Raw genomic sequence first — 13,441 nt, forward strand, 5'->3', positions numbered from 1 at the left:
TTTCATCTGCAATGCCCAGCAGACTTAAATGAATGTAACCAGACCAGTTTGACACTCTCCATCTTTTCACTTTGTCAGTCTCTTGACTCTTGTAATACCATAATTTTGCTATTATTTGAGTCGATACAAACTCTTCTATTGTAGAACAGTCCTGGATTTCTCTAGTAAAGAAAGGAAACAAGGAAGCCAATTGCTGGTAACTCTGAATGCCTAATGAAAATTACATGAACCAATTCTAATCTAAAAAGCTGTAGTATATAAAAACCCTGGGTCTTCCTCTTATGGCCTAAAGAAACAAAACCACACATCCAGTTCCCAGCTTCTTTGATGGTCACATTGAAAGCAAAGTAGTTGCATTTATATTGTGATATCTGAATTAAATTTGTCTGATATGGCTGAGATGTCACAGCCCTATTAACTACAGATGCTCTATAATACAGTGTCTTTTTAAACATGTAGGCAGGTAGGATAAAATAAAATATGATTCTTTGTCTACTGAATGAATTTTTCTGTGGGAAAAAGTGAGCAAACCAGCTACATCTCAGTATAACCAAATCTTTCACAATGACTTCAAAGGAAGCAGAGAAATTAAATAACTAAAGAGACACTGTCCTTCATGTATTCATCTCCTCTAGCCCAAAGCTCTGACACCTTTCTGCACTCATTTCCAGTCTTTAAAAAAATTAGCATTTCACAAAAAATCGGCAGAGCTATACAGATCTCGGCAGTGATTTCTGTTTTCCTTTGTGTTTTGTCACTCTGTTTGCATACTCAGTTTTGATAAATTATGTTCTTGTTGGGTTGTGTGCAAAATGTACTTCCACAATGAATGAATGTACTTCTCACTATAGAGCATCTAATAAGATACCTTCTAAGATCCCTATCTTGTAAGGTGTTTAATTATACAGAATCATCCTAGAAAATGTACTAACTGATGTCCTGGTCCTGAAACAAGTGTGAATGAAAGATATCTGATCTTGAAATTGTGGGCTAGAAAGGAGAATGATTGTGGGCTGGCCACAGACCTTTATGCAGAGACTCTGCTTATTCTATTTTATAAATTCTTCACAAGTCTGATGCCTTCCACAGTCGTAATCAGTTTCAGAACCTACAGACTCAGACTTCAGTGCTGTTTGTGGGAGTTTCTAGGGTGTTTTAGTGAGGCACAGTGGTAATTTTGCAGAGTCATGCTGCAAGTAGATGTACCTGTGAGTGCCAGTGTGGGACTGTGAAAGAACTGGTTTCTTTTTGGAATCACAGATAGAAGAGAAAGTGACAGTCTCCACAGAAAATCTGTGTGCAGCCTCACATGGGCAGAAAATATGAGCTCTTGGAGCATATACTGAAAATTCATAGAGGGGTGAAGGATTTAAAAGTGAAAGGAAAGGCAGAAAAGAGACAAAGATGAAACTAATTGTTCTAGGAACTCCAAAAGTTAAAAATTGCAAGTCTTGATTCATCCCTCTCCCTCTGCCAGGAATCCTGCATCCATGAGATGTCAGTGATTCAAATTGACACAGGGAAAGCTGAAGAGATAGAGAGGTCAATATATGTAGGCATGTATTTAGGATTTACTGAATTAGTATTTGTATATGCATTTATCAAGGCAGAGATATACAGAACAGTTATATATGTGGCTGTGCTGTTGCCATCATATCATTTACAGTCCCTAAGGATTATGAGTAGTTCCTGTGCTACTTCTGTCATCATCTTGTGGGATGTGTGACCAGAGGAGGTTTGGGTGCTTGGGATAACCACGTAGTGCTCCTAGTCCTTCATCTAGCAATTCAGATGAGCACATCTGTGATTTTAAGTGTATGAAGAACAGGCTATGGATGTGCTTTGAATTAGGCGTATACCTCAATACTTTGCTGAATAAAAAAAAAAAACCCAAACCAAAACTGCTCATCAGGCTATATTTAGGTCAGGATCTGCAGTTCATTTCTCTGGACACCTGATGCCTCTAGCTAACTGGCATGACTGGGCTGCATCAGGAGTGATATTTTATTCCACTGATCTGACAACACCCATCGTTTGCTTATACACAAATGTCCATATCACTAAATCACCTCTGCCATCGTTAGTGCTAATTGGCTCCCTGGCTGTACCCTCGGAGGAGCATGATAAGCCTGAATGGAGGCTAAAGGCCTGTCTCCCCACAGAATGGCACTGGGATAACCTGTGAATATATAACAACCTCTGCTTTCACATTATGCTGCCTGGTCTCGCTACAGAGAGGCTTTCAAAAGCCAAGGCTGTCACTCTCACCATTTTCTGTCAGGACTGAGTTTGCCCACACAGAAGTTAAAGCATACTAGCCACTGGTAAATGTGTGCTTTCCATCATATCTTTCTGCTAGTGGATGCCTGTGTGTGCAGTCGAGTGTGCTGGGCAGGCTCCAGCTCCTGGTAAACAAGAGAGACAAAATGGGGATGTGAGCAGACTGAGAATTCAGATGGGTGTTGGCATGAGGTCAGATGCTTTTACAAAATACCACCCTTCATTTAAGCTGTGTCATGCTTTCTGATGTGTCATATCTTATGATGGATTAGACAAAGCTAGCAATTTTTTGGCAGGCTGAACAAAGCTTATGCAAGAGTAGATCTTTTGACTAAAATTTCCCTTTCAGAACCCTTCTGAGAAATCCTGAATTGTCCTGGAAATTCTGCTTTACATGTAGATATTCAGTGTGTAAACCTGAACAGATTGTACATTTTAAGGAGTAATTCTTTGAGAACTAGTAAAAATGTGTTCTTTGTCTTGCAAAGAAATTTTTCTATCCTTTTCCGAAAGGAGTGATGAGCTTCTCCTATTAATGAGAACAAGAGAAAGGGAGACGGGGAGTGGCAGAACTGACATCTGTAGCTCCTGCATCTGAAATGGGTTCCATTATTTATTTTATATAACCAGAAAATCTTCTTTTGAGGAAGGAGAAATGGAGCAGGCTGCGGAGAATGGAAGAATCATGATTTTGTTCCAAGGAAAGTGAAGGAGGAAAAACAAAGTTCTGCCAACAGAAAGACAGTGTTCTATGTCCTCTGTCACTTCCGCTGCCATCCCACCTACTACGGTGGAATTCCTAAGGGAAACAGAAGTAACAAGAAGGTACGGAAGCATTTTTGTGTGTTTTCAATGCATGTTCTCAGTCAAAGCTATTTACATTCTCTCTTTTTCTTGTCAGTTGTAGGTCCTGAGGGTCTTCCTGTCCTTTGCTTTAAGTGTGTGTGGGTGAATTGTGGCATCCTTTCTGCTCCCCTCCATCTTCTTTAAGGTGTCTGCTTGGTTTCCCAGTGAGATGCACATAGATTTTCTATTTGGCAAAATGCAGCATCACTATTCCACACTCCACCCTAAATCTTATGTGTCAGTCTCCTTCCAGCTTTGCAGGTTTTGTTTGCATAAATGAGCAGATTGCAACAAAAAGAATCTGTATTGGCAGCTCTGAAGACTTTAATCCTCTTTTTATCCACAGAGCAAAAATAATGCAACAGCAATGTGACTGGGATGACTGCTATGCTAGCTAACACCAGGGACTGATCTGGGGAACTTCCAGAACTTAAAAGCATGACCCCTCTTATAACCTGACCCGAGGTAAGAGGTCTCTATGAGACCTGTAAGCTCTAGAGACTGGGAAGGCAGAGGGAGAGCTAGGCCACAGCTGGCTGCTCAGTTACATGAGTTTGCTCTGGAAATGAACTCTTTCCAAGTATCTTGGCTTTACAGCATTGCAAATCCTGTGCGACTCACTACCTAAGTGATGACAGTATCTTACTGGCCATACCAGAAACTGTGAATCTGTCCTAAGCCTGAGGAAAAATAATCCTTAGGTCAAGCTAGTCTTAGATTCTCTGCGGATGTTACTGGCAAATGTACTGGTCTTGGTCTACATTAAAGATTCTGTTGTGGTTACAAGGTTAATGGTGCTCCTGGCTGTTCCAGATGTCAAGCCTCTGGCCATCTCCAGATCTTAGATGAACTGGGTAGTCGATCTCCTGTGCCCCATCTGGAATCCCTGGTGCAGAAACAGAGCTGTCCTGCAACAGGTCTGCCTCAGAGTTCATTGGAAGCACAGAGGTGGAAGAGGTGGCCCTGTGGTCCATTGTCTCATTCAGGATCACTGGTACACAAATGATTAATGAATGAATGACATTTGTCCACATCTCTCCTTGAAGACCTTGAGTGATGGGAGAGTCCATAGAGTCTTGGTACATGACCAAGCTGCTTCCCTTACTTTTTAAATGTATTTTCTAACGAGCAGCCTGTATGTCCCTTGCTGCAGGTTAAGGTACCATAGGGTGTGTTGTTGATTTCCTGTGAACTCCTATCTAATCCACACCTTTCAACACTGTTTTTGTGCTGGTGGTTATTCAGCTGTGTAAGATCTCACGCATACCCTTTCTCTAACACGTTCCTTCCCCAGACCATTTCTACAGCCTGTTAAGGTCATTCTGAGTCCTGACCTTGTCCTCCACTGTATGTGTAGTCCCTTGCAGCTTAGTGCTAGCAAATTTAATAAGCATAATCTCTCTTCCACCATCCAATCTGTAGTGAAAATAATGGGTAGAAGTAAGCCAAGGACAAGACATAAAGAACAATTTTGGAGAAACAACAGTGGCAAATAACTGAAGGCAGGTCATATGATTCTCGAAGCTAATACTTTTTGGTTTTGCACTAAGTTCCAAGATCTGGGAAATCCCTGTTTAAATTAAAGATATTTCAAAATAATTTTTAAATAATATTTTCGCTAGCTGTTATATCAGTTGGATCTTAGTCTCAAGGTTACATTTCACTATTCTGAAGTTATTTCACGGAGCAGAGTGGCTCAACTCATAGCCTTGATTAGTCCATGGGTTGCTTCCAGACAGGTGGCTTATCTCTCCCTGAGAGGGCTGCACTGCACTGGCTCCAGGGCTGGCTGTGCCAGCCAGGCATCACTCTGCCTTCACCAGCCAGAACATGGGCAGCTGCTCTCTGAGAGTCAGAGTCAGTGGCAGAAAACACAGGGTCTTCCCAGTAAGGTAGGAAACATGCCACTGTGTAAACTTTGGCAGAGTTCAGCCACAAGATATTGAATCTGGTCTGGGTAGGAGGTTCCACTGTGAGGAGTTCTGGCGCATAAGTTTCACAGACACAGCTGATAACTGCTCATTTAGAGAATAAATAAAACTGGATTTAAGAATTAGTATAGTTACAAGATTTTTTTTTTTTTTTCTGGATGGTGATGTCAGTTAGGCCTTAAGAAAGGTATCTGATATAATCACTTGTAGAAAACTACAGGTAGATATGCATCTTCCTGCTTTGTCCATCTCTTCCTACTCCCAACCTGATGTTGAAAATATACACAGCTGGGGACCCTTGTGAGACCTGCCACAAAGCAGGGATCAGACCTTCTGTTTCTATTCTGCCTGGGCCATTTATTCACTCTGTGACTGTAAGCAAATGTCTTGGGAGTCCTGAGCCACAGTGGTAAAATTGGGGTAAATTTCCATCCACTCCTCAATAAATTTCTCAAGGGGCTGGGAGACCTTCAGTAGCCTGACTAATCTTACAGTCTTCTGAGCATGTCAGGGCCACCCCATAATATCAACAGCTTGAGGAATTACAGAGCTTGTCCTCAGCCAGTGGGCAAAGGTTCTGGCAGTCCTAAAAGTAACATTGGCCACTGGGCCCTTCTTGAGGTGATAGGAAGAAAAAGACGCCGATGACGCACATCTCAGCACAGACACGTGTGAGTTGTCATGCTTATCATTACCATTGTTCATTTCCTGCAAAGCAGGTGTTAGCTCAGAAAAAAACCCATAAAAGCTGCATTCTGGATTGTTTGTTCCTTGTTAAAATGATCTGGGCCCCTGTGGGCATGTGTTGTCTTAATATTCTGGTGCTGAGAAGTGCCGCATTTTCATAATGAAAGCTGTTGCAGGAAAGCAATTCCGACCTCAGATAAAGGGAGAAGATTACACTTGCCACTCGAGTTATGGTATTAGAACAACTGATTTTATTTGTTTTCATTTTCCCTGTCAGCTGCTGCTGAACCTCTATGCAATGTTCTTCAGAGATGTTAATTGTATTTTGTGTGTCTAGATCCCCCTAAGAAGTGACAAACATTTTCAGTCACAAATTAGATGTCTCTTTTCATTTAAACACCAACAAGGAAAACTAATTTAAGAATGGTGGAACCGTTGTTCCAGCAAGGGCCCTAATGTGCAATAGAAGCTGACAGATAGATTTAGGGACATAAAGCAACAAATTCTGTGTTGGGAATGTAAATCTATAAGATACTCATTTAATTTTTCCCTCAGCTGGTTCATGAATGAGGAAAAAGAGCCACATGTATGCAGCAGGACAAAATAATAAAGTAACTTCATTCAGTTTTCAGGGGTATAGACACATAATTTAGGTCAAGCATTGAAGTGGACACAACAATCTTTGGACAAAATTCCTGGGGACACCTACGGATGCCTTTGCCTGAAGAAAGACTGGATTGCGTTTTCTAAGTCTGGAGTGAAAAGGGGAAAATAACAGATAAATAACATGCAAAGAGATGAGGAGAACATTGAGTACATGGATCTGCATAAAGAGGAATGAGAGAATATATTGTGGGTCCTCAGAACAGCTGAGCTGCTGAATGGAAAGGGAAGATGACCAGAACCTACACTTCTGACACAGGTGCCTAGGGAAATTTCCCTAACATGACTGAAGTCTTGTGAGAGTTGCACCTGAGTACAGTACAGTAATCTAGATCTGGGAACCCAAGCCCAAACTTGAGTCTGTCAGCAACGCAAACAGGTGTTTTAAGAAAATCTGTCCTCCCCATACTGGATACTAGGACTTCACAGTGCTGAGCAGAGATGAAATGAAGGTGCTCAGCAGGTGTTACTGATTCTCTCAAACACCCTGGAGAAAAAATACCCTGGCACAGCACACATCCCTCTTTCAGGTGCTTCTCCCTTCCTACCCTCTGATTCTGCATGGCCAGATTACATGTGGAAAAAGAGCATGTGAACATCAGGAAGGCAGTGGAATACCTTCCTTTCATTTGCAAGTCAGTGTCCAATATGTTTCAGAGCTGGAGCTCTTTTCCCATGAGTTCAGGGTCTGTTGCTCATGGTTCTCAGTTGTTTTAAGCTAGTCTGGGTGTGCTCCAAGCAGAGGGAGCATTGCAGCATTTAGGCAGCAGACACTTTCTGACAGGTTTTGTGCTCTCCTGTGAAATGTGCAACAACCCTTGACAAGAGTCAGTCACTGTGTTCTTCAGTAAATACTTGAAGGTGACTCCAAATGCATGTCTAAGTCACATTTCTCTTCTCTGGTGCTCAAGAGAAAAGGAGCCATCCTGTAGTTGCTGGAGCAAGACTGTCAGCGGTTGTGGATCCTGTCAGACCATGGCCTCAGCTTATACATTGTAGAATGGGCTTTCTTATCTCTAGGTTGGGCAAAGCAAATTTCCAACCTCATAGTCCTTTGTCTTCACCCGTGGCTCCAATAACTTGTCAAACAGGAAGTTCAAAGGAATTTAAAGCAACCTTGGTCCTCCTTTTTGATTTGTCCCAGGTACAGCATAGACCCTCGTGGAGAACAGATGCCTATTAACATGGAAATTATTGTACCAGTGATCAGCAAGGAGGCTGAGGGGACAGGGATTGCCACAATGTAAAGTCTTTCTGGAGCAGCAGCATGTTCAGCCCATGACATGAAAGAGCTCTCTTATTTATTTTTTAATGCCTTTGGGCAATAGGCAGAACTGCAAGAAAGCTAATTCCGAGGGGAGATGGCTCTGCTTGCCTGCAGTCCTCAGGGTGTAACTCACCAGGTACAAAAAGCACACAGCATCTTCCAGCACATCCTGCGGACTGTAAGTCAGGTTCTGGAAATTTTACCTGTGCTAAGTAGCATCTTCCTCTGCAAGTGGTCCTACTGCAATCAGTGGAGTAGGTTCCTACCTGAGTTCGGAAGTCAGACAACAGCTGGTCCTCATGAGCTGTGAGTTAAAAGTGTAGCAAGCAAGCTGATTTCCATAAAAATGGAAATGAGTCAGAGAGGGGAAAACCACATTTGAGCACAAATGCAAGCAATTAGCTCAAAGCCATTACTGTAATGGCTAGAAAGACTTTTTAAAATTATCATTACTGAAATGCATTAGCAATATCTTTTTTAAAAATGTAAATATACACACTACAATCCCATCTATCTGCCAGAGCATGAAGTAACCCCATTTCAGTGCTACGTACAGAGGAGTCTGTGGAGGCTCTTAACTACAAACAGAACTTTACACAGGAATATGAATGAAGGCATTACCAGAACTTGAGAAAGGCAGCTGTGATTAGTACCAACACAAATATTTGCTCAGATGGAAAGCTGGACTTTTAGAACAATTTCTAGGAATACCTGCCTGGCACTACCTTTCTTCCTGGCCTTGACCTGTGCTGATGCCCCTCTTCCCTGGAGCACTGCTTTTCTCTCCTTCCCCAGCAGAGCCTTTGGAGGATGCCTGGCTCAGGTACAGAACTCACAGGTCCCATCATAGGACATGGCAGCACTGGGGACTTTCAGGGTCCTGGTGGTGTGGGAAATGTGTGTTGAATGCAATGGAATCTATCAGTCTCAAGGTACTCTTGGACAGCCTTGGATCTTTGTTTAAAGAGAGTCTTAAGTCCTGTCTTACCACTTAATCTATTCTCTGTAGTTGCATTTCCAACTACATGGTTAAAATAGATCGTCAATGAATTAAAAATATTTTCTGTGAAAATGTGATGAAACTGATAATCTTTGGTTTCATTCAAGCTGGGAGTATGTGGAGGACTTCTCCCTGACTGTGAGTGGAAGTGGGTTGATTCCTAGATTGCTTTCCTCTCTGTCTTCTTTTTGCCTTTGAAATAAGCAAACAAAGATAAAGAAAGAGAAAACTCCCAATTACATACTATAACAGTTGTTTTGGCCAAATTCAGAGTTCAGCTTAAGGTTTTGCAGCCCTGTTGCCCACTGCAAGGTGGGCTGTGCAACCCAGTCACCTGCAAACCACTTTCACATCTCCACTGTATTTTTTGAGAGGAGCCGTACATCAGACTGACGTAACAGAATGAAGCTCTACTGTATGAGAGCATCTTTAGACACAGAGGAGGTTCTCAGCCATAACCCAGAGATGATTTGAGGGAGACACACCACTCTGATGTAAAGAAATTCAACTATCCATGCAACTCGATCCAGGAAGCATGACTGCAGCCATCCCCAGTGCTGACAGAGTCTAGGACAGAAGGAGAAAGGTTCTTGTGGTGAGCTGGGGGAAATACCTATGCTTTCTGAGCATCATGTATGGATTTGGGACTGAAACTGTGCTTCATTGGAAAATACTTGCATTTTTAAGGCTTTTCTTGAGCAGCCACAGTGGTGGGTGGGGTAGGGGTATTGAGTTGTGCTCCTGTGACTCTGCAGTCCTGCTGCAGTTCTGGAAGAACTGGCCCACTCCTCACATAATTTGGTAGAAAAATACCTGGAAAAGCACAGCATTACCAACAGTTGCAAGTTCCCTGGTAGTATCTTGTCCATGCACAGTCACTGTGTACAAGTATAGTTTTTTTCACACCAGTACTCTGCAAGTATCTGAGGTGTTACTGTGATGAGAAGGCACTGTAGCATGGCAGTCAGCTTGTTTGAAAATACAGGAGTTATGCTTTATTAGACACTTCAGGTGAAGACTTATAAGCCAGCCTCTGCCTTTGAGTATACCTTCATGGTTCTCACTGGAGGCAGTAGAAAGAAATAGACAGAAGTGGTGGCTATTTAATCTTCTGTGCAGGAGTCTCCCCTACAGGCAGGTGGTCAATTCACCATTTAGGTGCCTGTGGAAGCTCCCCTGTGCATGCATGTGCATGTAATCTGTACCTTCCTTCAGGAGCCTCAGGGGGGCTGAACCTGGCCTGAAGATGATACAGAGGACATTGTCTGCTGGAGAAAGATGCATCATATTTTATACCTGGATTCAATGAGGTGACAAATGTAAGCCTGTTTTTTATTACCGTGTGGCTGCTGTATTTCTCACAACTGTCTATTGAGGGTTGTCTGACAGAGACAGAAAGTCCCGAGTTGTGCGTTTCAGTTATTTATATGCAAGGTCGCTCTCTGCCATCCTTTCAGAGAGGTGACTGATGCTCTCAGCCCTCTGCACAAGGTTCTTTCATTCCTCTGAAACAGCACAGGGGGTGGGTGCTTTCAGCTGGGGCCCTCCCCTGTCTAACAGACCCTCGACTCAGTGGTGCTTCGAATCACGTGCCAAATCTGGAGTGTGCAAGCAGCCCCACCAGCCTGTGGCTCAGCTCACAGAGGTGGCTGATTCCACCAAACTTACTATGGACCAACAGAAGACCTTCAGGCAGCTGTGGTGCATGACCCTGTGCAAAGCCAGTCCAACAACAAATGCTGTTGTTGTGCTAGTACTGCTATAAGTGCAGAAGGCATCCTGTGGCCTGGCATGAGCCTGACAGCTCCTACACCCAAGGTAGGCTCAAAGTCATGGCACTGTGATGCTTTGGTGATGGAAGCCTGGGGACGTGGTCCTGGAAGGATCTGACGGCACAAAAAAGAGTGCCACTCCTTGCTTGCAGGAGCCTTGCTGGGACATTCTCACTCTATTTAGTCTCATCTCTGGACTCATGAAACAGGGGCTTTTTTTCTGAGATGGGTCCCAGAGAGCCAGTGGCTGAGACACTGTCTGCATGACTGGATGTCCTCAGTCATCCTCTTTACCTTTGTGAGCAGCATCTCCCACTCCTGTCATGTTTTCTGTGTGGGAGGGGGAGAGGTAGCAGTGTGGGGACTGTCACCTTCCTGTGCTTCCCCAGCAGACAGATTCTGAAAAGGCATGAAGCATTGTCTTGAGCCCCTGGCTGACAGTGACTGCCCTGTGCTGTTTAAATGGGATAGGGAGTCAGGTCCAGATGAAGGAGCTACATCTGCTCATTCCATGCACCATGGCCCCGTAGAAACAGGAAGATGACACTCACTTTGAGATGACAACAATGCCTGGTGGGTCTGTAAGGATGTCATGAGTCAGTATGTGGCCACTGCCAGAGCAAGGAACACTGGGGTGAAACAAGTAGAGAAGGATGCAGTTAACTTCAGCCAAAGATGGCCGTCAGTTACTGACACAGTCCATTAGTGGAGCTGTTTGTTATACCAGCTTAATCGTGTTTTCAGAAAGAAAAGGGGAAAAATAATCAATATGCCTAGTTCATTTTAAAACAATAAATAACCACAAGTCTCTCTCCTATCTCATATATAGTATTGCTATCAGCTGGGAGAGTGAAAGGTGGCTGTTTGGCCAGCAGAATCAGGCACTGTGGATGTCTCTGAACTATTTTCCTGCCTCCAAGTGCTGAAAAGAGATCCTGCTTCTCAAAGGTGATGCATGGAACAGCTGCAATACTACTGTTTGACCTGAGCTTTCACACCTGTCATTTACTCCTTGCTGCAGGCCGCTTTTCCTGCTCCAGGCATTTTAGAACAGCAGATCCCGGCACTTGCTGGCCCTGTCCGTAGCCATGGATATTATTTCTTCTATTCCAGCATGATCAGCAGGTTGAGAGAGATAGATATAAGGTAGAAATTCATTACTGTGAGAGTAGTGAGACACTGGAATGATCTGCCCAGAGAAGTTGCAGGTGCCCCATCCCTGGCATTGTTGAAGACAAGGATGGATGGGGCTTTGGGCAACCTGGCTGTTGTGGTTTAGGAATGGCACTCTCTAATTTAATGCCCTCTCCCCTGCCCTGTGAGACTCTCCCAAATCACACACAGCTTGCTTGCTCTCCTTTCCCTGAGGAAGTAATGAAAGATTCTGAGCTGAGGCAAGAACAATTTACTGGAAACACCAGTGAGATAAGGGAAGGAATGGTAACAGCAACAATACTAATGGCAAGAGTATACGAAAGAGAAGGTGATTTACATGCAAAAATGTTCACCAAGCCTGGGACAATGAAAACCAATGTTGGACAGACCCTCTGCGTGCCCACGCTCTCCCCCTGCTGCAAGCCATGCCCGCCTCTTTCCAGAAGCAGAAATCCCTTCCTTCCACCCTCCAGCAGTGAGGTGAGGGAGTAAAGAATAACAACCTGGACATGCCCTCACATCTCCAGGTTCTACCCTCTCATGGCTAATGCAAGAAAATGAATTCTGTCCTAGGCTGAAAACCAGGACACGGGTCTAGTGCAAGGTGTCCCTGTCCATGGCGGAGGGATTAGATTAAATGATCTTTAAGGTCACTTTGAACCCAAAAAATTCTGTGATTTTATTCATTATATCTGAAAAGAGAGTCTAAATCAAAAACTGCAGTGCTTCGTGCAAGGACTGTGAAGGCCATAAGTAAAACCTTGCCTCCAAGATTGGATCTTTTTTGCTTTGTATTACACAGAGCAAACACATGCCCTGAGAAACTGTGGTCAGGAGGAGAGGGTGGGCAGGAACCATATCGAGCCCAGATCCCCAGATCAGAGACTACCCTATGCATGATCTCCAGAAGAGATCAGAGCTCATTTCTCCTGTATCCCCTCATGTAGCACAATCCATGGTATAGGAATTATGATAATGATTATAAAACATGGGGTATTTCTTTCTGTGGTGCTTGAAGAGTGTAATTTTACCACTACTTGCTTTCACACATTTTTTTCATGAGCCTTCTGAAATTCTTGAAAATTCATGGGATTGTCTGGGAAATCAAATGATTAATAAGAAAAAACTACAGGCATTTTTCTTAAAGATCTGTTAGATTTCTAAGTCTCTTTCATCTGATTACAAATAGAAGGAAAAAAAAGGCCCACAAAAATAAAATGAAAGCTGAAGATCTAGGTGGTAGACTTTTAAGACACACTGTAAATATTGCAGAAATTATGATGAGCTTATAGTAGTCTGTGAGAAAAATCTGTCTACTGAAAATACAGCCTCTCAAAGATCAGGACCATAATTTAGTCATGTGTGTGGAGAAATATGCTATAAGTGCTTAACAAATTATAAAAAATAATAATAACAATTAATAATACATGAAACCTGAAAAAAAAGATGAATCACTGCAGTAGAGAACCCAATAAAAATATTTTGTTCCTTGTCAAGGATCCTGTGCCGACAACTGTATCTGCTACAACAGCATATGCTGGAAAAATGCTCTGAGATAGGGCTTGGTTACTCAGATTTACAAACTGGGTGATGGGAATCTGGCCTGCAGCGTGACAGCCTCATAAATCAGTATAAACCTTGCTCTGCACAGCTTCCTAAGCCATGAAGTGAGTGCCATCTTTGCAGGGGTAGAGAACGGCTTGGTGCTGTGTGTCTGGTCCTGGGATGGATGGATGGAGCAACATATGTGGGAAGAATTTTGGAGGGACTGGTGTTACACAGGGTGGGAGGGGGTCAGTCGTGGAGAAGACCAACTCCTGATCACCAGATATGTACAGGT

The 13,441-nt window shown here is 43.2% G+C and overlaps 1 long non-coding RNA gene across 1 annotated transcript in view; it reads left to right on the forward strand.

Annotated features, from left to right (window-relative positions):
* The first annotated feature begins 2,654 nt into the window (after nucleotides 1-2,654).
* LOC121675923 overlaps nucleotides 2,655-13,441 on the forward strand; it is a 60,091-nt gene continuing 49,304 nt past the window's right edge. Inside the window, exons 1-2 of the long non-coding RNA XR_006020282.1 lie at nucleotides 2,655-3,105; nucleotides 3,473-3,591. This is a non-coding gene — a long non-coding RNA (uncharacterized LOC121675923). The remainder of the gene's footprint in view (nucleotides 3,106-3,472; nucleotides 3,592-13,441) is intronic.

The sequence above is a fragment of the Corvus kubaryi genome, unplaced genomic scaffold (genome assembly GCF_017639235.1).
Source record: "Corvus kubaryi isolate FWS band 111438036 unplaced genomic scaffold, C.kubaryi_AGA036_p1.0 76, whole genome shotgun sequence".
In the NCBI taxonomy this organism is placed as follows: domain Eukaryota; kingdom Metazoa; phylum Chordata; class Aves; order Passeriformes; family Corvidae; genus Corvus; species Corvus kubaryi.